The sequence below is a fragment of the Bos indicus x Bos taurus genome, chromosome 8 (genome assembly GCF_003369695.1).
Source record: "Bos indicus x Bos taurus breed Angus x Brahman F1 hybrid chromosome 8, Bos_hybrid_MaternalHap_v2.0, whole genome shotgun sequence".
Taxonomy (NCBI): Eukaryota; Metazoa; Chordata; class Mammalia; order Artiodactyla; family Bovidae; genus Bos; species Bos indicus x Bos taurus.
Window position 1 is genome coordinate 41718400 of NC_040083.1, and position 24928 is coordinate 41743327.

The window sequence follows — 24928 nt, forward strand, 5'->3', positions numbered from 1 at the left end:
TTCTACTACATGCCTGGCAGCTCTTAAATCTGAAATCATCTTAATCCAATTTTGGGGATGAAGATGATTCAAAGCTCAGCTGAAATAGCTGTAAGAGCCAGTCTCCTTCTGGTTCACTCTGTTAGGGTGACTTAGACTCTCTTGGGCTTCCTTGGTGGCTCAGATGGTAAAGAATCCACCTGCAATGCAGGAGACCTGGGTTCGATCCCTGGGTCAGGAAGATCCCCTGGAATAGGGAATGGCTATCCACATCAGTATTCTTGCCTGGAGAATTCCATAGACAGAGGAGCCTGGCAGGCTACAGTCCATGAGGCGAAAAGTGTTGGACATGACTGAGCAACTAACACTTTGCTTTAGACTCTCTCACCAAGCCTAAGACTACAACATTTGTGATTTTATCTCCATGAAGCTGCAGAACAGTACTGCATAGCCCTTTGGCTGCCTCTTCATGAGTCAGTAAATTCTATCAGAGGAAAAATCCAAACACTGGATCATTACTATCTTGTTCAGTATCCAGTGCTTTCAAGCAGAATATGTATATGTATTGTGAGTATGTACATTAGTTATCCTCAGAAAGGAGATTGGTTCAAATCTCCTGATATCCCATTGCTAAAAGCAAAAGACTACTCTATACACATCTTAACCTTTCATCCTGTAGTCTTTTATACTAATCATTTTAAAAGGGAAACTCAAATTGTAATATACGATGATTGCTTATGGATTAATTGATTTCTGTATCTACCATAAGAATCTGTTAATCACGGTTTCTTTAAGCTGTGTGTTTACTCTCTTTAAGCTGTTTGTTTACTCTCTGATTCTTTTCTCATTCTGGTTTGTGTCACAGATACATGCTTTCTTACTCTTTGGCCCCTAAGTAGGTGCACCCAAAGAAGGCACAGTAGAAAATTGGGAGGTGAGAGTAGGGCAGAGAAGTCAGAGTTTTCTTACCTCTCTTTTTGCTTCCTTTGGTGTCTCTGGCAGTATCTGGGTCTCCTGCATGGTTCCAGCTCTTACTGAAAGGCTCTGGCTTCTGGGCTGTGGTAACACCTCCTCCCATCGTTTGCACCTCCCCCACCTCCGCCTCTCCCCCGCCCCCCAACAGTAATAGGACTTCCTACTGTTGCTGACCTGTGGGCTGCCTTACAGTTTTTTGGTTTTTCAATCCTTCTGCTGCTGCTGCTGCTGCTGCTAAGGCGCTTCAGTCATGTCTGACTCTGTGTGACCCCATAGACAGCAGCCCACCAGGCTCCCCCATCCCTGGGATTCTCCAGGCAAGAACACTGGAGTGGGTTGCCATTTCCTTCTCCAATGCATGAAAGTGAAAAGTGAAATTGAAGTCGCTCAGTCGTGTCCGATTCTTCGTGACCCCATGGACTGCAGCCCACCAGGCTCCTCCACCCATGGGATTTTCCAGGCAAGAGTACTGGAGTGGGGTGCCATCGCCTTCAATCCTTCTACCAGTGTGTAATCAGTGATACCGTTAAATTTACCTCTAAATTCCATATAGTAATACCTGCTACTTTTAAGACCTAGTGCTGTTACTTTATCTGTCATAGGGTTTTGTTACAGTATGAAATATGTAATACGCAGTCCTTATCCTCAGGGAAGGAACAAAAGACAGGAACAAATGACGTCTGTATATGAAAACATGACAGATGACCATGGATTAAGTGCCAACCTTGAGGATTTACTCAAGAAGGCCTAAGCAACTCAAGAGTGAGATCCCTAGAATCTTTCATGGAGGTAAGTCAGATTGTGTGGTAGAACAGGATTGAAAAATTCTCCAGGTGGAGCTGAAATAAGACATCTCTGGGAAACAAAATTCTTGTTCAAAATCTCCATGGAAAAGTGGCGTTTGAAATTATTTTCCATTCAAACTAATGACATGTATGAGTAGCTTGGTGATTCTTCTTAATGCTTTGAAGAATCTTTAAACTCTGAAAAACTGATGCGATGGTGTTTTCAATCTCACTTTACACATTTGCTGTAACTTCAAGTTCATAAACTTGAGCTTCACTGAAAATTACCCTGTCATTCACCACAAACAAGCTCTGTCATTTCAGATGCTACCAACAGACAGCTGATTGAAAACTGAGGGATGAATGATAGTCAAAGAACTTTTGAGCAAATGCTACATAGTTTTCCAGTGAATAAGGGTTCATGATGGGTGCGTGATGAAATGCTCTTTCTCAGCCAGAATGTCATTGTAATTTTGGGTGGGTTGAGGCATTGGAAATAAGCTGAGAGCTAGATGGTGTAGTGTGAAACCAATTCTTTGGATATGGATTGTTACTCTGGAGCTAATTTGTATTGTGTTGCCGGCTGTGGTCAGGCCCAGTGCTGGGGGATGCACATGCCTCTTGTTTGGTTTATATGGTTTCTGTGTAGTCAGGGCAAAGAGCTTGAATTTGAAGTCAGATCTAAGTTGGGGACCCATCTTTGATCCTGCTTGACTATTTGATTGTGGGAAAGCACTTAACTTTTTGAGTTCTGCCTTCCTTATCTACAAATCATTAAGAGTAATGAAATCTCACAGAAAACTGTTGTAATAATTTAGGTGACAGTGCTTAGGAAACTTACAAATGTAGCTGTTTCTTGCACAGACATTTAAGCTGCCCGATTGTGTCTAAGCTACTGTGCTTGGCCAAGTTAGAAAATTTGCTGGAGGAGAGATAGCAGGCACTTAACGGCACTTCTGCATAGGGCCCTGTGCTTACGACACAGGCAAGGGAGAATCACATAATTTTCTTTCTCGCTTTTTCATTTTTAATTTTTCAATTGCCACTCCTAAAATCCTAGCCCCTGGCGGAGAATATTTGCATTCGTTGTACACAGTACCCACTTGACGCACTTGGCTCTGCATCCAAGGTGGAAGTTGAAATAAGTCAGTGTCCTTCTTTATTTACTTTATAACTAAGCTCTATTTCCTTTCCTCTCTTATATCCAGGAGTCATCATAATATATACACGGCATAAAATGTACATGAGATAACAAGTCATTACTTGCAAAGTACATTTTTTCCTTCTCCAGGGCCTTATTAGCAACTGATAATCTTAAATCTTATCTCCTAAGAAAGTTCCTCATCAAGTATTCCTTGTCCCCATTCTGTTAAGCCTCTTCACGACTCATTCTGCTAAAAAAACAGAAAAAAACAACTCAAGGGAGTCCCAACTCCTACTGCAAACTAGTAGCTTTCCCTACCCAGAACAAATGCTAAAATTGGTCAGAAATCACATTATTTACTCTCAGAATAATAGTCTGTTGCAGTTTATGCTTACCTTGTCACCCAACCACAGTAATAATATGTTTGACATGAACTGTGTACTAATTACTTTTATTATTCCAGAAGTTTCATTAGCAATAGTCCTCCCTTACCCTCAATTCTCCCAAACTCCCGAATGTCTAAAAATGCCGTCTTAACTATATCCCTAAAGACAATATAAATTCTACATATACAGTTTCTATTTGCTTCTCCATCTCACTCCCACCCTTGCCAAATCTTTCATCCATTCACACCAAAAATGCTAAAAGTCAGAAAGAATATCATCATGATTTCTCGAAGAGAACATGTCTCTGAACTTAGAGGGGCTTTGAGAGTCTTTTCTTAACTCAGATTTGAGATAATTAAACATTTTCCCCCCTTCCTTAAAAAAATAATAAATTACTATCAGTACAGATTTTTAATTTTATTAACCAGTTTTCAGCTATTAGTAGCCTAGAAAAGAAATGTAAACACTGAACTTCTGAATGCCAAAATTTAACTGGGAATTTGAGAGTAGATAATGAAGACGGTTGAGCAGTCAAAACAAATGAAATAGCCTCCATGGATCACATTCAAACTTTTGCTTTAAGCAAACTTTGGTCAAGTGGTTCCTAGTAGATCAGAAGTGTTGTTATTGTTTTGTTGCTTTGTCATGTTTGACTCTTTTGTGATCCTAGGGACTGTAGGCTGCCAGGCTCCTCTGTCCATGGGATTTCCCAAGCAAGAATACTGGAGTGGGTTGCCATTTCCTTCTCCAGGGGATCTTCCCTACCCAAAGATGGAACCTGCGCCTCCTGCATTGGCAGGTGGGTTCTTTACCACTGCACCACCAAGGAAGTCCAGATTAGAAGTAGTGACTCAGAAGTGGAAATGTGGTTGCATTGTGTTTTAGTCAGTTTGAGCTGCCATAACAAAATACAATAGATGGGGTGACCTAAGCAAGACATTTATTCCTCTCAATTCTGGACGCTTGGAAGAAAAAGATCAAGGTACAGTCCAATTTGGTTCCTAGCCCTCTTACTGGCTTGCAGAAGGTTAGCTTTTCAGTGGCCTTTTCTCAGAGCATGTGTGTGAGGAGAGAGAGAAAGTAAAGTCTCTGATGCGTTTTCTTATGGGGCTTCCCTGGTGGCTCAGACAGTAAAGAATCCACCTGCAATGCAGGAGACCCAGGTTTGATACCTGGGTCAGGAGGATCCCCTGGAGAAGGAAATAGCTACCCACTCTTGTATTCTTGCCTGGAGAATTCCCCAGGAGCCTGGCAGGTTATAGTCCATGGGGTTGCAGAGAGTTGGACACAACTGAGCAAAGTGTTTTCTTATAAGGACACTAATCCCATTATGAAGGGCCCATCCTTATGACCTCATCTAAACCTATTATCCTTCCAAAGGCCCCATGTTCAAATGCCATCACACTGGGTGTTAGGATTTCACTATAACAATTTTAGGGGGACAAATTTTAGCGCATAGCTTTCTGGAAAAGTCAGACATGCCGGCAGTAGCTAAAAGAGAAAGTAATTCTTTGGTAGAGAGGGGCCAAAGAAAAACTATTGTAATAGTTCATTTTTCAAAGGGACCATTTAGTTCAAGAACGTGTTGCTCTGTGGAGGTCAGTGGTTTCTGAGGCCTTCATGATTGTCACGTTCATAGTAATGACTCTGATTCTTTAAGAAAAGGATGAAATATTTTCAATGTCCTCTATTTAAGAGGGCACTGAACAGAGTGTAATCTATTTTAGAGTTATTTTTTTGTTAACATACTTAAAATATTGGTGTGTCTGTGAGTTGTAATCAATCCTGTGAAATATACATTTACATGCAATGGTAGGGTTTCCAAAACCTGATAAATCTCATGCAGCAATAAACAATAAGTATTTTTTAGGGTCAATCAGTAGGATACCATTTCCAAAGAACAGTTTTCTTTTAAACTGAATTATGCAAGAGCGAACAAAATTTAGTGTTGATATTTCAGCTGTTGAAAACAATCCATCAAGTTCTTCACTACTTAGCACCAAGGTTGAAAAAATTTATCATGGTGCTTTTTTATCCAAGCATGTCTACGCATGGCAAATATCACTGGCCTTTAATTTAAAGGTGGTAATCGAGATTGGGGGTTCTATAGAAGAGAGAACTTTATGTTTGACCACAATTCTTCACCTGGGCCAAGGAACAGTGATTTTCTGACTTGTCTGCCTTTGTCTTAGAGCCTTCTATCCTGTTAATAGCCATTTTCTGGACTCTATTGTGATTGCGATAGCCAGATTTCCCTTTTTACTGCCTGCCGTACTTACCAAGCAATCAGCATCCATCTCCGCAATGAGACTTATCTTGCCAAAAGTTGAGGATACTCGAAGTCAGTTGGCTGCAATTCCCTATGTCAATCCCTGCAATAGAGGTGGCCTTGCCAATGGACTATAATAACTGACATCACTTGGCAAGGCTCCCCATACTCTGGATGGTGTTTGGAAAGGTACAGTCAGCTTCTGCCTCTATAATTCTCTTTTTATGTATGTTTTCATATATAAAACCCCCATTTGGCTGATATATCCCTTCTTTAGCTATATTAAAACCTTTGAGGTCTGGTCTTATCTTGCTGGCAGTAGTACTGGGCTGTCTTGTTAAGGTGACACTGCAGATCTTGGTTTTGAGCCATTATGTCCTGATTGTAGAGCTGATGCTTGGGTGTAGTCTTACTCTTCTAGATATGTGTTCTTGAGGATGCCTCCACTGTAGCCCCCCCCCCAGATCAAAAGGTTCTGAATAACACTATATACCATGTGCTTTATCTGCTGTCTACATCTAATCTGGAGAAAGAAATAGCAACCCACTCCAGGTTTTTTGCCTGGAAAATCCCATGGACAGAGGAGCCTGGCAGGCTACAGTCCATGGGGTCAAAAAGAGCTGAACATGATTGAACAAATAAATAACAGCAACTAGGTGCTTTATCTGCTATCCTCATCTAATCTATTAGCAAAGCCTAGTAGGTCCACCTAAAAATACACCCTGATATTACTTCTCTTGCTTGCACTGCTGTCAGTCTAGCCCAAGCCTTGACTCTTATTCACCTAGACACTTCCATGGTCTCCTAACCAGGCTCCCTTCTTCCAGCCTTGTCTATTGGGGTTTTTTAACACAGCAGCCACAGTGGTCCCTTAGAACACAGGTAGACTCATATCACTCTTTTGCTCAAATCATCCAGCTGCTTCCTGTGAGAGAATACAATCCAAATGTTGATTCACTGGATACAAGGCTCTACCTGGTGTAAGGAACCTTCGTGACCTCATCTTCTACCATCTTGCCCTTGCTCACCCGTCTCACCTGCGCTAGCCTCCAGATGCTCCCTTCAACATGTCAGGCACAGCCCTGCCTCAGGCCTGCTGCCCTTCTGTATCCTTGGGGAGAGGGGTTTGGGGAGATGCCTGTTCTTTCCCCGAGCGTATGCGTGTCTCCATCCCTCGCTTCATTCTGAGGGCTGTGCATATGTCCTCTTTCAAATGAGAGCCTTTTACTCTATACTGTATTACTCCTTGTCTCTCCTTGCCCTACTCATTTATTTGCTCTTTGATTTTTTTGCCCAGTTCTCTCCACTAAAAGATAGGCTGCACTAGGGCTGGTTCACAGCTGTATCCCTAGTTCCTAGAGCAGTGTCTAGCCACTACAGTGCCTTCAGTAAATATTTGTTGGCTAAGTGTCAGAATGATTCCTTATCTTATTGAATCTTCACAGCACTTCTTTTAGGGGTTAGGTGCCTGTATTCTGATTTTGTAAATAAACTGGAAAGGTAAGCTTAGTAACTTGTTTAGAGAATGTAGATACTGCAGAGCTGAGTTTTTTCTTTCTTTTGAACTTTTTATATTGTATTGGGGTATGCTGCTGCTAAGTCACTTCAGTCGTGTCCAACTCTGTGTGATCCCACAGACAGCAGTCACCAGGCTCCCCTGTCCCTGGGATTCTCCAGGCAAGAACACTGGAGTGGGTTGCCATTTCCTTCTCCAATGCATGAAAGTGAAAAGTGAAAGTGAAGTCACTCAGTCGTGCCCAACTCTTAGCGACCCCATGGACTGCAGCCTACCAGGCTCCTCCATCCATGGGATTTTCCAGGCAAAGTACTGGAGTGGGGTACCATTGCCTTCTCCGTATTGGGGTATAGCTGATTAATAATTAATTATTAATGATTAATTAATAATAGCTGACCTATTAGGTGAACTGCAAAGGGACTCAGCTATACATATACATGTATCAATTACAGAGCTGAGTTTTGAATTTTGGTCCTCATGATGTGGAATTCCGTGTCAAACCCCATCTAGTGATGTCCTGGAAGTTACAGGGCAGTGTCAGTGAGTGCTGGAAGGTGGGCTTTCAGGACTTGGCTACTGGTTTTCAGTGGCAGGATAGAATCATTAAGTTATAACTGATTTTGCAACTGATGATGAAATTTCTCAAGAAGCTAAATTGTGGCCCATCCATATATCTATCAATCAGGACTCTTCAACCTCAACATAGAGGATGTGGAATTTATTTTCTGTTTTCTAGATATTTTGTTTTGAATTGACAGGTCAGAAACTTGATGACTGGTCACTGTGTTGTAATAGTTATTATTTATTTCCTCATCCTTACTGCAACAGATAACCTCATCCTTTTTCCAATAGATAACCATAACAGGAACTAGAGTATATGCAGACTTGAAGCCAGAAGACAGGAAGTTAACCAGATCAGAATCATTCATTCAAGGATCAGAGTCAAATAACCAGCTACAGGCCCAAGGTACAGAAGGTTAGAAGTGATGTTTCCAAGATTTTCATCAGTAAGGTCTACTGATTGATGGATTTCTTCCCTATCATATGAATGTCTAGACATTGATATGTGTTAGACAAGGAGGACTCTAGAAATAACCAAGTGCCCATGGTTGCCTCTTGATGCTTCCTTTTAAACCAGGGCAAAGGCAAGGTCAGGAGCCAGACTGACCCTGACAGGTGTGTGCCTATTGACCAAACTGCCCCAGCAGTTGGGAGTCGTGTGCTCCATGGCTGGTTGCCGGTCAGTGAATCAGTGGGGTTCATCTCTGAATGGACCATACTGTCTCATAAGTTGATGCCATTTGGTTTTTGTTTTTTTGTAAATAAATCCTAAAGTCTTCTAGCCCCTGTTTTACTTTAAACAGCTGCAAACACAAGTCTGCTGAAACTCCAGGAAATAAATGACTCTACATAAGTATGTTTTTAAAAAAGTAAGGTACAATGGGCTCAGCATGAGTCAGCATGTGGGAATATCACTTAGGGGGCAAATGTGACTCTGGAACTTGAAAACAGGAACCTGGTAAGAAATCTTTTTTCCTACATACATCATTTTAACCATATATTTTTAGAACACCTATTATTAGCCAGGTAATGTGTTATATGCTGTGATACACAGACACAAGGCCAGTCCTCAGGAAGGATCTAGTGACTTCACTGTGGGTCACTTGGAGACTCTTATGAAGTTCCTATTTCTGTCAGATTTCAAGACTTATTAAAGGATACATGAAAAATTGAGATAAATGAAAAAGAAATTGATTAATCTGAAAGTGATTTAATGAGCAATTAGAGGAAAGATGCAGAGAATATACCTTGCAGTTCATCTCCCTTCACGCTTAATGAGGGCTTGATGCAGTGAGAGAGAAGACACTGAGGTAGAATGGATGGAAAGAGCCTCTCCTCCTGACTCTGAAGCAATAAAAATGTTTACTTATATATATAATGTATATATTGTGTGTTTGTGTGCGTGTGTACACATATATACAGGCATACCTTGCTTTATTGCACTTTGTAGATATTTTTGCAAGTTGAAGATTTCATGGCAACCCTGTGATGATTAAGTTTGTCAGCAACATTTTTTTAACGCTTGTTCACTTCATGTCTCTGTGTCACATTTTGGTAATTCTTGCAATATTTCAAACTGTTTCATTATTGTTATATTTGTTATGATCAGTGATCTTTCATGTTACAATGTTGTACCATGAACCATGTTCATACAAGACAGGGAATGAAACTGATAAATGTTGTGAGTGTTCTGACTATACCACTGACCAGTGTTCCCCCATCTCTCTCCCTCTCCTTGGACCTCCCTAGTCCCTGAGACTCCACAGTATTGAAACTAGGTCAGTTAATAACCTTACAGTGGCCTGTAAGTGTTCAAATATAAGGAATAGCCTCACATCTCCCACTTTAAATCAAATGCTAGAGATGATTAAACTTAGTGAGAAAAGCATGTGGAAAGCTGAGACAGGTTAGAGGCTAGACCTCTTGTGCCAAGCAGTTAGCCAAGTTGTGAATGCAGAGGAAAAGTTCTTGGGAGAAATTGAAAGTGTTATTCTAGTGAAGACATAAGTGCGTAAAAAGGAAATGGCCATATTGCTGAAATGGAGGCAATTTCAGTGATCTGGATAAAAGATCAAACCAGCCACGACATTCCCTTAAGCCAGAACCTAATTTGGAGCAAAGACCCAACTGTCTTCTATGAAGGCTGAGATAGGTGAGGAAGCTGTGAAAGAAAAGTTTGAAGCTGGCAGAAGTTGGTTCATAAAGTTTAAGGAAAGGAGTCATCTCTATAACGTTAAAGTGCCAGGCAAAGCAGCAAGTACTGATGTAGAAGATGCAGGAAGTTATCGGAAGATCTAGCTAAGATAATTCACAAAGGTAGCTACAATAAACAACAGGTTTTCTAGATGAAACAGCCTTGCATTGGAAGAAGATGCCACTTAGGACTTTCATAGCTAGAGAGGAGAGTCAATTCCTGGCTTCAAAGTTTCAAGGACAGACTGACTCTCTTGTTAGGGGCTAATACAGCTGGTGACTTGAAGAAGTTGAAGCCAGTGCTCATTTATCATTCAAAAATCCTATGACCCTTAAAAATTATGCTGAATCTACTCTGCCTTTGCCCTGTAAATGGAACAACAAAGCCTGGTAGATAGCACATCTGTTTACAACATGGTATAAGCCCACTTTTGAGACCTACTACTTAGAAAAAATTATTCCTTTCAAAATATTACTGCTCGTTGATAGCGCATCTGCTCACCCAAGAGATCCAGTGGAGATATACAACGAGATTAGTGGTGTCTTCATGCTTGCTAAGACATTCCTTCTGCAGCCCAATAAACAAGGAGTCATTTAGATTTTCAAGTCTTCTTATTTAAGAAATACAGTATTTCATAAGGCTATGACTGCCATAAATAGTGATCCCTTTGGTAGATCTGGGCAAAGTCCATTGAAAATTTTCTGGAAAAGATTCACCATTCTAGATGCCATTATGAATATTTATGATTCATGGGAAGAAGTCAAAATATCAGCATTAACAGGAGTTTGAGACTTGATTTGAACCTTCATGGATGACTTGGAGAAGTTCTAGACTTTAATGGAGGAAGTAGCTGCAGATAGTGTGCAAACAACAAGAGAACTCGAAGTGGAGCCTGAAGATGTGGCTGAATTGCTGCAATCTCATAGTGCTGCAATCTCATAGTGCTGCAAACTCATAGTAAAACTTTGGGGCTTCCCAGATGGCACTAGTGGTAAAGAACCCATTTGCCAATGCAGGAGATGTAAGAGATGCAGGTTCGATCCCTGGGTCTGAAAGATCCAATGAAAGAAACAGTACCCCACTCCAGTATTCTTGCCTGGGAAATCTCATGGACGGGGGAGCCTGGTGGGCTACAGTCCATTGGGTTGCAAAAGAGCTGGACAGGACTGAAGCAGTGCACGCAAGCATAGTAAAACTTTAATGGGTGAAGAGCTGCTTCTTCAGGATGAACAAAAAAGTAGTTTCTTGAAACAGAATCTACTTCTGGTGAAGATGCTATGAAGATGTTGTAATGATAACAAAGGATTTTAGAATAGTGCATAACCATAGTTGATTAAGCAGTGGCAAGTTTTGAGAAGATTGTCTCCAGTTTTGAAAGAAGTTCTACTGTGTGTAAAATACTGTCAGTCTTCCATGCCACAGAGAAACCATTCATAAAAAGACAAGTCAATCAATGAGGCAAACTTCATTGCTGTTCTACTTTGAGAAATTGGCACAGTTGCAGCAACTTTTTGCAACCACCACTCTGATCAGTGAGCAACCATCGGCATGGAAGCAAGGCCCCCCACTAGCAAAAAGATTAGGGCTCCCTGAAGGCTCATATGATGGTTAGCATTTTTTAGCAATAAAGTATTTTTAAATTAAGGTGTGTACTTTACATTTTTAGACATAATGCTATTATTGGACCCTGAATAGACTATAGTATAGTTTCATCATAACTTTTATATGCACTGGGAAACCAAAAAATATCATGTGACTCACTTTGTTGGGATATTCGCTTTATAGCTGTGGTCTGGAACCAAACCCGCAAGATCTCTGAGCTCAGCCTGTATTTGCATGTCCCTTCACCACCCAAATTCATATGCTGAAACCCTAACCCCTAGTGCCTCAGAATGTGACTATATTTGGAGATAGGGCCTTTAAAGTAATTAAATTAAACTTGGTCATTGGGTTGGGCCCTAAATCAGTAAGACTGGTATTCTTATAAGAAGAGATGATTAGGATGCAGACAGGCAGAGAGGAAAAACCATGTGAAGACAAAGAGAGAAGACAGCCATTTCTCTTGTAAGCCTAAGGGAGAGGCCTCAGAAGAAATCAGCCCTGTCAATACCTTGATCTCAGACTTAGCCTCTAAGACTGTGAGCAAATACGTTGCTGTTGGTGAAGTTATCTGGTCTGTGGTCCTTTGTTATGCCAGCCCCAGAAAACAATTCAATGCACCAATTAAAAGGACTCCAGCCCTAGAGATTGTAAGAACTCAAAAACTGCATATATGTAGTAGGGCTGGCTTAGAAAGACATAGTATCAGGTGCACGATCATGCCAGGCTTCTGAGAGCATTCATGGAATGGGAAATAATCCTGGCTGGATTCTCTAGCTCTGTGGATGTGAAGTGCTTTATGTCTCTACTATCTCATTCACTCAGTGAGTCTTTTTTAAATTCCTGCTATGTACCAGGCATTGAACTAGATGCGGGAAATACAAGATGGATTGGCACAAGAATCTGTCCGCAAGGAATAGTTATGGCCAGTGCTACAGTGTGGCAAGTCTTCTGATGAATATTTGAACCTGGTACCTAACCTTGATGGATGGTTGTTCCAGCTGTGTCCCCACGGTCACAGGACTACACTTAGTCTTTTCCTTACTGATTCCTCCTATTTTAAAATCCTCTTTAAAAAAAAATTGATCTCTGGTTCTTTTCTTTCTTTTTCTAAATAGGTAAGTCTTAGATATCAGCTCAGGATTTGTAGTAGTTCAGTTAGGCTCCCAGGAAGTCACTCAGAGAACATGATGCAGTAAATCAGACTTGGTGTTAACTCTGACCTGGAATGTTATCATCTATCTGACTCAGTTCCAGAAGAGAGAACCACCTCCGGTGACTTCCTCCCCTGTATTTCAGGCCATAAATAGGTGCTGGGGCCCTGCCAAGTTGGGTCACTGTGGCTCATGAGGGACTGTCAGTTCCTCACAAACATTACACAGCTGTGAAATGACTATACCACCCAAGGTGACTCATAAAATCTGCCCCCCTTAAAAAGGGAATATTAGAAATGTCACCTCCTGGCTATCACTGTAATGCAATTATGAGCTCTAGTTCTCAGCTGACTATCCAGAAGAGTCCTCACAGGAACCAAATAAGAAATCTGGGAAACCTAACACTTTGATTTGCCCAGGGCAGGTACTAGGAAGCAGTCAGCGTAGAAGTTTTAGAAGCTGATTCTAATCTAGGATTGTGATAAAATATAAATGATGTTTGATATCTGACTGTATTTAGTCTGAGTTCTCCAGAGAAACAGAAGTACAGAGAGAGAGAAAGAGAGGAGAAGAGTGGATAGTAGAGAGAAAAGAGATTGATTGATTGGCTGATTCTAAGGAACTGACTTATATGATTATGGGGCTTACAAATCCATGAGGCAGACCATCAGGCTGTAAACTCAGGCAGCATTTTTATGTTACAGTCTTAAAGTAGAATTTCTCAAAGTTTCAGTCTTTGCTCTTAAGGCCCTCCACTGATTAAGTGGGACCCACCCACAGGATGTAGAGTAATCTGCTTATTTAAATACTGCTTATTATAAATGGTAACCACATCTGCAAAACATCTTCTCAGTAACATCTAGGCCAGTGTTTGATCAAGTGGACACATAAAAGTGACTACCTTACTACTTTTAACTGATAGAAGTAATCTGAATTTTTGAGCGTGTTACTGAATTAGAACCTTAAGGTAACTAGTAATCATAAAAATTTACTGAACCTCATTTGTTTCTCTTTGAATGCTTTCAGTTCTGGGGTTTTGAGCCACTGTTTCAAAAGGCAGGCAAGCCCATCTTTGGATCCCCCTCACTGTTGACGAGCCCTTGCTTGAATGTGTTTAGTCCCCATCCTGCTCCATGGGGCTGTTGTGCCCTAAGTGCAGTTCGACCCTCTGAAACAACACTGAAACAAGACAAAGACCAATTCGTCTTATATCATATCTAAAGTGTGCTTTATATGAGGTATTCATTTTGTGTGATGCTCAGCATAGGGATGGGGGTGTAGGGAAAGGTCTGTGGTCAAGTAAGTTTGGGAAATACTGCTTAAAAGCTCTTCCTTTGGAAGATTTGTCATGACTCATTTGAAAGGCTTTGAAATTCTGCAGGAAGGAAACCAGCTAAATGTAACTTAGCATTTCTCAGAAACCTGACCTTGGAAACCCCCCTTTCTTCTCTTTAGCAACATCCTACAGGATATTCATGGAAAAGTTCTGCAAGGTTCTCTGGCACAATCAGTGCCCAGTCTTTAGTTTAGATGCCCTGTCCCCCAGTTGTTTTGTACCACTGTGTGTCAGGGATGGGTTGTGGAACACACCACTCCAGTCCTTAGTGGCTTAATATAATAGCCATTTATTATTTCCCCCATGTTCATAGCTCACTGGATGATTTTGCTGACCTGGGCTGCTCATGATTGATCTTAGCTGGACTTACTTATGCATCTGATGAGTAGAGGGTGATGGCTGGCCTAGCCTAGCCTTGGCTGGAATGATTCAGCTTTATTCCACAGGCCCCTATCCTTCCAGCAAGCTAGCCTAGGATATTCTCATTGTGGTGACAGAGTTGAAGAGAAGAAACATGCAAGCATACAGTTATCCATGCATCAGGTTGCTAAAAACACTTGTTTGCATCAAGTTTATGAAAATTCTGTTGGTCAAGTGATTTAGGCAAGTTCAAAGTGGCAGTGTTTTGCAGAGTTATAGGACAAAGACAAGGATATGTGTGGCCGTTAACTGGGGCTATTGGTTATATTCATTAATGCAGCTCTCAGATGTGAATCTGAGGAATGGTACCAAGACAGCTGAAGCAGAACTGCCAGGGTGAGTGTAGTGAAATTTCACATCTTTAATCCCTATCCCTCAGAGATGATCAGGATGGGGCTGTTGTTATTCAGTCACTTAGGTGTGTCTGACTCTTTGTGACTCCAAGGACTGCAACATGCCAGGCTTCCCTATCCTTCACTATCTCCCAGAGTTTGCTCAAATTCATGTTCATTAAGTTGATGATGGCATCCAACCGTCTCATTCTCTGTCACCACCTTCTCCTCCTATCCCCAATCTTTCCCAGCATCAGGGTCTTTTCCAGTGAGTTGGCTGTTCACATCAGGTGGCTAAAGTATTGGAGCTTCAGCTTCAGCATTATTTCTTCCAATGAATATTCAGGGTTGAATTCCTTTAGGATTGACTGGTTTGATCTCCTTGTTCAAGAGACTCTCAAGAGTCTTCTCCAGCACCACAGTTTGAAAGCATCAGTTCTTTGGCACTCAGCTTTCTTAATGGTTCAACTATCACATCCATACCTGACTATTGGAAAAACCATAGCTTTGACTAGATGGACCTTTTTGGGCAAAGTGATGTCTCTGCTTTTTAACATGCTGTCTAGGTTTGTTATAACTTTTTGTCATAGCTTTTCTTCCAAGGAGCAAGTGTCTTTTAGTTTCATGGCTGCAGTCATGGTCTGCAGTGATTTTGGAGCCCCAGAAAATAAAGTCTGTCACTGTTTCAATTGTTCCCACATCTATTTGCCATGAAGTGATGGGCCCAGATGCCATGATCTTACTTTTTTGAATGTTGAGTTTTAAGTCACTTTTTCACTCTCCTCTTTCACCTTCATCAAGAGCCTCTTTAGTTCCTCTTAGCTTTCTGCTATTAGTGTGGTGTCATCTGCATATCTGAAGTTATTGATATTTCTCTCAACAATCTTGATTCCAGCTTGTGCTTCATCCAGCCTGGCATTTCACATGATGTGTCATGTGAAATAATAAATTATAAGTTAAATAAACAGGGTGACAATATACAGCCTTGACATACGTCCTTCCCAATTTTGAACCAGTCTGTTGTCATGTCCCCTTCCAACTGTTGCTGCTTGATATGCATATAGTTTCTCAGGAGGAGGTAAGGTGGTCTGATAGTCCCATCTCTTTTAGAATTTTCCACACTTTGTTGTGATCCACACAGTCAAAAGCTTTAGCATAGTCAATGAAGCAGACGTGGATGTGTTTCTGGAATTCCCTTGCTTTGTCTATGATCCCACAGATGTTGGCAATTTGATCTCTGGTTCCTCTGCCTTTTCTAAATACAACTTGTACATCTGGCAGTTCTGGGTTCACATACAGTTGAAGCCTAGCTTTTAGAATTTTGAGCATTGCCTTGCTAGCATGTGAGATGAGTAGAACTGTGCAGTAGTTTGAACATTCTTTAGCACTGCTCTTCTTTGGGATTGGGATGAAAACTTACCTTTTCCAGTCCTGTGGCCACTGCTGAGTTTTCCAAAATTGCTGGCATAATGAGTGCATCACTTTCCCACTTGACTTCACTCTCCAGAATGTCTGGCTTTAGGTGAGTGACCACACCATCGTGGTTATCTGGGTCATTAAGATCTTTTTTTTTGTTTGGTTATTCTGTGTATTCTTGCCACCTCTTCTTAATATCTTCTACTTCTGTTAGGTCCTTACCATTTCTGTTCTTTATTGTGCCCATCTTTGCCTGAAATGTCCTGTTGGTATCTAATTTTCTTGTAGAGATCTCAAGTCTTTCCCATTCTATTGTTTCCCTCTATTTCTTTGCATTGTTCAGTTAAAAATGTTTTCTTATCTCTCCTTGCTATTCTTTGGAACTCTGCATTCAGATGGGTTTATCTTTCCTTTTCTCTTCTTTGTAACATTTTATAGGAGGTGGTGACCAATACCATCCCCAAGAAACAGAAATGCAACAAGGCAAAATGGTTGTCTGAGGAGATCTTACAAATAACTGAGAAAAGAACCAAAAGGCAAATGAGAAAAGGATGGGGTTGAATACTCATAGTTTTAGAAGCTCCTTAGGTAATATTGATGATGAATCAGGTTTGGAAACCCTTGGTCTAGACCCTTTTTCTGTTTAACAATATTGATTAAAGTGTTATAATGATAAAAGCCACAAGGGGTAGAGAAAGTGTTGTAAGATGGAGATGTTGCTTCTCATTGAATTTCTAATCTCAGGCAAATAATATTGATGGTTTAAGTTACATAGCAACAGGTCAGCTTTCAATCCCATTGCTGTCATGGTTGTTCCTTGACCTAAAATCTGACCTTCTCTTGGGAGCCCTGCAATTAGGCCATTTTCTCAGACTGTAACTTACACATGTCATTCTGTGTGTGCCATGGCCTCAGTCAGGAGGCAGCTGAGAGAGAGAGAGAGAATCGGAGCCAAGGGTAGTGCAAATGTAGCCAGACTTAAAGTTTTTTTTTTTTTTTTGGAGAAGGAAATGGCAACCCACTCCAGTATTCTTGCCTGGAGAATCCCAGGGACAGTGGAGCCTAATGGGCTGCCGTCTATGGGGTCGCACAGAGTCGGACACGACTGAAGTGACTTAGCATAGCATAGCATCAAAGTTTTTTTAGCTGGTTTCTTTGCTCCAGAATTTCAAGGCCTTTTGTATGAGTCATAATAAATTTTCCAAAGGGAGAGTTTGTAAGCAGTGTGTCTCAAACTTAATTAAAAGGGTCTGGGAATAGATGATTCCTACCCGAAAGAACAAAGATGCCAGGAGGTCAATGTTACTATTCCACTAACATTGAGTTACTATTGTAGGGAGTTGATTGTGAAAACATGTCAGTACTGAACATTATCTTTAGCCTGACTGAAAGAATATCTCCTAAATGTGTATACAACTTTTTCTCCAAAGACATTTATATATTGTTATGATGAGTTCACTAGTGCTTGTTACTAGTAACATCAAATTATTTGTGTGTGAAGAAGAACTAAAGCATCTCTTGATGAAATTGAAAGAGGAGAGTGAAAACGTTGGCTTAAAACCCAACATTCAGAAAACTAAGATCATGGCATCCAGTCCCATCACTTCATGGCAAATAGGTGGGGAAACAATGGAGACAGTGACAGACTTTATTTTTTTGGGCTCCAAAATCACTGCAGATGGTGACTGCAGCCATGAAGTTAAAAGACACTGGCTCCTTGGAAGAAAAACTATGACCAACCTAGACAGCATATTAAAAAGCAGAGACATTACTTTGCCAACAAAGGTCCATCTAGTCAAGGCTATGGTTTTTCCAGTAGTCTTGTATGGATATGAGAGTTGGATTATAAAGAAGGTTCAGTACTAAAGAATTGATGCTTTTGAACTGTGGTGTGGATAAGACTCTTGAGAGTCCCTGGGACTGCAAGGAAATTTAACCAATCCATCCTAAAGGAAATCAGTGCTGAATATTCATTAGAAGGACTGATGCTGAAGCTGAAACTCCAATACTTTGGCCACCTGATGCAAAGAATTGACTCACTGGAAAAGACCCTGATGCTGGAGGAGAAGTGGATGACAGAGGATGAGATGGTTGGATGGCATCACTGACTCAATAGACATGAGTTTAAGCAAGCTGCAGGAGTTGGTGATGGATAGGGAAGCCTGGAATGCTGCAGTTCATGGGGTCACAAAGAGTCAGACACGACTGAGCGACTGAATTGAACTGAGCTGATATATGAATTTATATATAATCTCAGTCAACAGATAGTGAGTGTTCAGCCAATTAATACTTTGTGGGAATTAATGTGATTTTTTTACATTATAAATTAGGAACTTTGTTAGTCTGCTGGTTCCACTATAATGAAAACCACAGACCAGGTGGCTTAAACAGCGAACACTTCTTTTTTTAGAGTTCTGGAGGCTCAAAGGCCATGCTCAAGGTGCCAGCAGGACTGGTTTCTAATGAGAGCCCTTTTCCTCACTTGCAGATGGCTGCCTTCTCATCATGTGTGGCCTTTTCTCTGCCACATGTAGAGAACACAAACTCTGATGACTCTTCTTATGAGGACCTCAGGCCTACCAGACAAGGGCCCTACCCTATGACTTATTTAACTTTGATTATTTCATTAAAGGCTCTGTTTCCAGATGTAGTCACATGGGAGTGTAGGAATTTGGGACAGGAAGGGGGGGCACAATTCATAATAGGAACCATTGAATTAAATTGGTGCTAACTGTAATAGAATGCCCTCATTCCTCACAGTAACCATTTGGGATCTCCTCCCAGATATAGTTGAGTCTCAGAAGCTTCCCTTGCTCAGTTCTTTAGAGTGATGACTCTTAAACACTTTTGGACTGTAGCCATTCTAGGGAGCTCAGAAGATCCTTTGGCCTCTCTACTTCATGTGTTCCACCTATATTACATAAAGCCATCGGCTCCAAAATAGGTGGATCATAAGTTTACTTTAAAATCAAATGATAAGCTTATGTATAGATTTTTACGTCACCATTACAACCTAGACCATGCTATGCTATGCTATGCTATGCTAAGTTACTTCAGTTGTGTCCGACTCTGTGTGACCCCATAAACGGCAGCCCACCAGGCTTCCCCATCCCTGGGATTCTCCAGGCAAGAACACTGGAGTGGGTTGCCATTTCCTTCTCCAATGCATGAAAGTGAAAAGAGAAAGTGAAGTCGCTCAGTCGTGTCCAACTCTTAGCGACCCCATGGACTGCAGCCCACCAGGCTCCTCCGTCCATGGGATTTTCCAGGCAAGAGTACTAGAGTGGGGTGCCATTGCCTTCTCCAACCTAGACCATGGACTTAATCAAATAGTCTTATTATGCTTATCTTGATCACATGTGCAATTCAAGAAAAGACAAATTTTTCTATCTCCAGTGAATGTAGAAACACATATTTTATATTTTTATTAATAATGCATAAATGATTAATATTTGAATTTTAATGCCTTTGTGCAACCTAGATAGCATATTCAAAAGCAGAGACATTACTTTGCCAACAAAGGTCCATCTAGTCCAGGCTATGGATTTTCCAGTAGTCATGTATGGATGTGAGAGTTGGACCGTGAAGAAAGCTGAGGACCAAAGAATTGATGCTTTTGAACTGTGGTGTTGGAGAAGACTCTTGAGAGTCCCTTGGACTGCAAGGAGACCCAACCAGTCCATTCTAAAGGGGATCAGTCCTGGGTGTTCATTGGAAGGACTGACGCTGAAGCTGAAACTCCAATACTTTGGCTACCTCATGCGAAAAGTTGACTCATTGGAAAAGACTCTGATGCTGGGAGGGATTGAGGGCAGGAGGAGAAGGGGATGACAGAGGATGAGATGGCTGGATAGCATCACTGACTCGATGGACATGAGTTTGAATGAACTCCGGGAGTTGGTGATGGACAGGGAGGCCTGGTGTGCTGCAATTCATGGGGTTGCAAAGAGTTGGACACGACTGAGTGACTGAACTGAACTGAATTGTGTGTCTCAGTATAGCTATAAGAATATTTTAGTCTTCTGAACTCATATGTACTTCAGTGGAAGCTAAGAAAGCATATGGTAATGGTATAGTGGTTAACAGTGAGGGCTCTAAAGGAAATAAACCAACTATGGCCCATAGGCCAAATTCTGCATGCTGCCTGTTATTACACATAAAGTTTTATTGGAACACAGCCATGCCCATTTGTTTACATAGTGTCCATGGCTGCTTTGGAGCTATAGTAGCACAGATGAGAAGAGACCATATGACCTATGAACCCTAAGATAGTTACCATCTGGCCCTTTCCTGAAAAAGTTTTCTGACCTCCCCCAATCTAGAGTAGAAATCCTTGAGTTCAAATTCTGGCTCTGTGGTTTCCAGCTCTGTGATGCCATGCCATATATTTAGCCTCTCTGTGTTATAGTTTCATATTTGCAAAATGAGTACAATACTATTACCTGTCCCAAAGGGGTCTTAAGAGCAATAAATGAGATGTAAAGATTTCAGCATAGGGCCTGGACTGAAAACACTTTCAAACGGTAGATGTTATTAACCAAATCACCTACAACAAACTAAATTTGTAATGAAGATACTAAACTAAGAGCATTTGTAGTTAAAGAGGAAAATTAACAATAATTAAAAACCTGACTAGGTCAAATCTACAGTGATGTGTCTTCCTGAAATATCCTTTCTAAAAGTGTACAGGGATTTTATTTCTTTGTGGAGCATCCCTGGTGGGAGTTTTTGAATATTGGCCAGGGTTGCCTGGCACAAAGCCATCTTAGCTGAATGTAGAATAAATCCATAGTGAATACTGGCAATATACTAAGTTTAGTTTATTAATAACACACTTAGCAACTCTTAATAATACACTTAATAATTTACCAATAAATAGCCTCTAGTCATTCATAAAAATAAAAGTTGGTGGAATTATTCTTTGCAACTGACTCACCCTAATCTGTACCCTTTCCAACAGATGGGCAGCTATCTAGTTCATAGAGTTAATGAAACCAAGTCATGGACTCAATCCCTAGTTTTATTGTCATTCTTGATTCTCTCCTGTGGTTACAGGCTGAAACTTTCATCAGGGGCAGATTGTTTCCTGGGGAAGATTGAGTAGTCATGGGTATGGCTGAGTGAGCATAAATAACTTACTCTCACTGGAAAATACATCTCAGTGATGAGCAGTAGATCAGTAGCATCATGTTTTGTTAAAGGAAATCCATAATCCAAGATAAGGGCAGTGGAGGTTACTCTTTAGTCTACCTTGCTACCCTAGTCATACCTAGTTATGTGAGGCCATTGGCAGTTCCACAAGGGGTGAGTTTTATGGTTGTATAGGTAATACACTGGGAACCCTAGTCATGAAGAATAAACTGGACATTTAATTAGGAGTAGAAAGGGTGAATAGAAATCTTCTCGTCTAATCTGTTGGTTGTTTGAACCCTTATCACTGTCAGAAGTGTCTTCACAAAATTTTTTATACATTTCTAGTATTTTATTTAGAAATATTCATTTATAAAAAAATATTCTTAACTTGCATAATCTGGTATATTCTGGAAATTTCTTCAGGAAAAAAGTCAACCAAAGGGAAATAGACTCACAAGAAAGATTTTTGCTAACCATACATTTGTAAAGCTGTTCATCTTAAATGATTTTAGTAGACTTTAAGAAAGTTGGAAAGCTGGTAAAATAAAAATATTGGCTTCCTTAATTCACAAATGTGGTAACTGAATAATCCTTGCAAATCTAATTCCAGATACTTCTTCGCTGACTGTTGAGAACCTTGGTGGTCACAGATAGTCAACCCAGGTTGAAACAGTCTGAATCCTTGTTTCTCCATTTTTTTCCCCTCCATTTGCATCCTTAGGCAATTATACCATTAACATTGCCATCAGATCAGATCAGATCAGTTGCTCAGTAGTGTCCGACTCTGCAACCCCATGAATCGCAGCACGCCAGGCTTCCCTGTCCATCACCAACTCCCAGAGTTCACTGAGACTCATGTGCATTGAGTCAGTGATGCCATCCAGCCATCTCATCCTCTGTCGTCCCCTTCTCCTCCTGCCCCCAATCACTCCCAGCATCAGAGTCTTTTCCAATGAGTCAACTCTTCGCATGAGGTGGCCAAAGTACTGGAGTTTCAGCTTTAGCATCATTCCTTTCAAAGAAATCCCAGGGCTGATCTCCTTCAGAATGGACTGGTTGGATCTCCTTGCAGTCCAAGGGACTCTCAAGAGTCTTCTCCAACACCACAGCTCAAAAGCATCAATTCTTCGGTGCTCAGCCTTCTTCACAGTCCAACTCTCACATCCATACGTGACCACAGGAAAAACCATAGCCTGGACTAGACGAAACTTTGTTGGCAAAGTAATGTCTCTGCTTTTGAATATGCTATCTAAGTTGGTCATAACTTTCCTTTCAAGGAGTAAGCGTCTTTTAATTTCATGGCTACAGTCACCATCTGCAGTGATTTTGGAGCCCAGAAAAATAAAGTCTGACATTGTTTCCACTGTTTCCCCATCTATTTCCCATGAAGTGATGGGACTGGATGCCATGATCTTCATTTTCTGAATGTTGAGCTTTAAGCCAACTTTTTCACTCTCCACTTTCACTTTCATCAAGAGGCTTTTGAGTTCCTCTTCACTTTCTGCCATAAGGGTGGTGTCATCTCACAAAAGTTTGAAATGAAATACAAATAATCATTAACCTGTGAGCATGATTGGAAAAGAGCCATCGAGAATGGTTACTCAGTGGCGTGGCATGGCAAGAGTCATTCGCCACAGTAGGCTCTCCTTTTCCTTTTAAGATATCCAATAGTTTGAAAACAATTCCGATGGATAACTGTTGCATAAAGACACTCTGCACTAAATATCTAGTCTTTGCTTTCTTCTGATGCTCTGTTGGTAGCCTCTCTGGTCTGTGAGAATTTTGGCAGTGTTCCTTCTCTTAGTTTGTCCTCTCCTGTTTCTGTTTCTTCAAGATCTGATGCTCCCTGGATCTCTCCACCCTCTCCCATCGATTTTTATCATTTCATTCCTGTCCTTGAAGACTCCTTATCTCCCAGCTTAATTATGATCAAGTGAAAGTGAGCTGTCCATACCCAACTTTGTTCCTGGTTCAGAAATTACTAGATAATATATTATTGAAAAGGAAGAAGGAATGTATATGTAAATTTACAGGTCTTGTTCACTGTTTTTGGTTTTTAAGGCAACATGAGTTTCCTGATTATAGAAGAAATACTTGTCCAGTGTAGGTAATTTGGCAGAATAACACTAATAACGGAAAATATAATCACCCATAACCCTACCACACAGGAAAACCACTGTTAATACTTTGCTGTATTTCTTTCCTGTCTTCTTCATCTATATGTTAATTATATATATACCTGCATCCAATTTCTCTATAAATAGTTGCATTATAATAGCTTATATTTACACTATGTACTAGATCTATGCCAAGCATTTTATGTACATAATTTCACTTAATCTTCATTACAACCCTATGAAGTATGACCTATTGTTCTTATGTTAAATGAGGAAATAAGGCTCAGAGAATGAAATTACTTGACCAAAGTAAGTAAGGATGAAAATACAAGCAGAGAGGAACCCACGATATTAATGATATATTATTCTGGCCACTGTTCTACTTCATTAATATTAGATTTCATTATTTTAATTAAATTTATTAGCAATTAGAGGATTAATTTTTTAAAAGCTAGGTTATCTTTGAGAAAAATAATTTAATATGTATTAATAATGGTTCAAACACATAAATTTAAATTTCTCAACAGTACCTTTTTTGCTTTCTATAAAATGGATCAGGGAATTATAACCCATACAAAATGGCATAGACTGAACTCCATTCTAGTCGTTTTCCTCATTTCTCATTCCTTCTTTAACTGTCCTAAGTGAGCTGATGAATTTTCAGGTGGAAAGGGAAGAGGAGAAATCTTCTCATTAACCCACAAAGGATTCATGTTCAACTTCTCTTTCCACTAACTCCTATTGCCCTGTAAAAGTGGCCATTACACACTCATGAATATCAAATCCACTGTTTTCTATCTCATTCCTGTCTCCTAATATTTCCCCAATGGTATTAATTATGACATGACCAGAAGTCAAAGTTCTCAGCCAACTTGGCAACATCTGACAAAATTATTTCCTATATAATAGAAAGTAGATTAAAGGTGTATAAATATTTTATTGTTTGTTATGAATGTTATATTTTTCAGTATATAATGTGTATTTATTTCTGTTAGTGACTCATGTTTTCTAAAATAATACTCTTCTGGACTATAATTAGAAGGTCTATCTTATGTCCATCTAAAAATATTTATGTTGGAAAGTGTTACCTGAAGCCATTATACACATTTATAATCTGCTTTTCTATATAATGGTTTGGTGACTTACACATTTTAGAGGGCTGCATAATTCTTGATTCTTTAGATATATTTGCATTGTTTGTGAGCATGTATACTCTATCTGTTTTATAAATGGGCTTTGGGGAGCAGTGCTGCAGAATTTCTTCCAACTGTTGCCATTTAATTCCTGTATTTCTTGTGAGATGTCACCACTGCTACTGATTACTAAGAAAGCAGAATAAATAGGCATTCTTAAAGGATATTCTTACAGTATATGATTTGAAATGCTAAATAACAAGATTAATTTAGAATAATAAGACTTTATTATACAACAGACATAGGTAAGATTATTCATTTTAGCCCTTTCATTTATGGAAGAAGAAACTATGTTTGTGGCTTGCCCAAGGTCGATAGCTGAGAGTGAAGTCTCCTGTCTTGGAGAACCAAATCTTGTTACTATTGTAAAGCAGGAAGGTATTTATTGTCTCCACCATTCCCCAAAGGATTTTCAATCT

The 24928-nt window shown here is 40.3% G+C and overlaps 1 long non-coding RNA gene across 4 annotated transcripts in view; it reads left to right on the top strand.

Moving 5' to 3' along the window:
* Nucleotides 1–1606: 1606 nt before the first annotated feature.
* The window catches only part of LOC113897078, a 111139-nt gene continuing 87817 nt past the window's right edge, over nt 1607–24928 (top strand). For all 4 annotated transcript variants that reach the window (XR_003512238.1, XR_003512241.1, XR_003512242.1 and 1 more), the window contains exon 1: nt 1607–1743. This is a non-coding gene — a long non-coding RNA (uncharacterized LOC113897078). The remainder of the gene's footprint in view (nt 1744–24928) is intronic.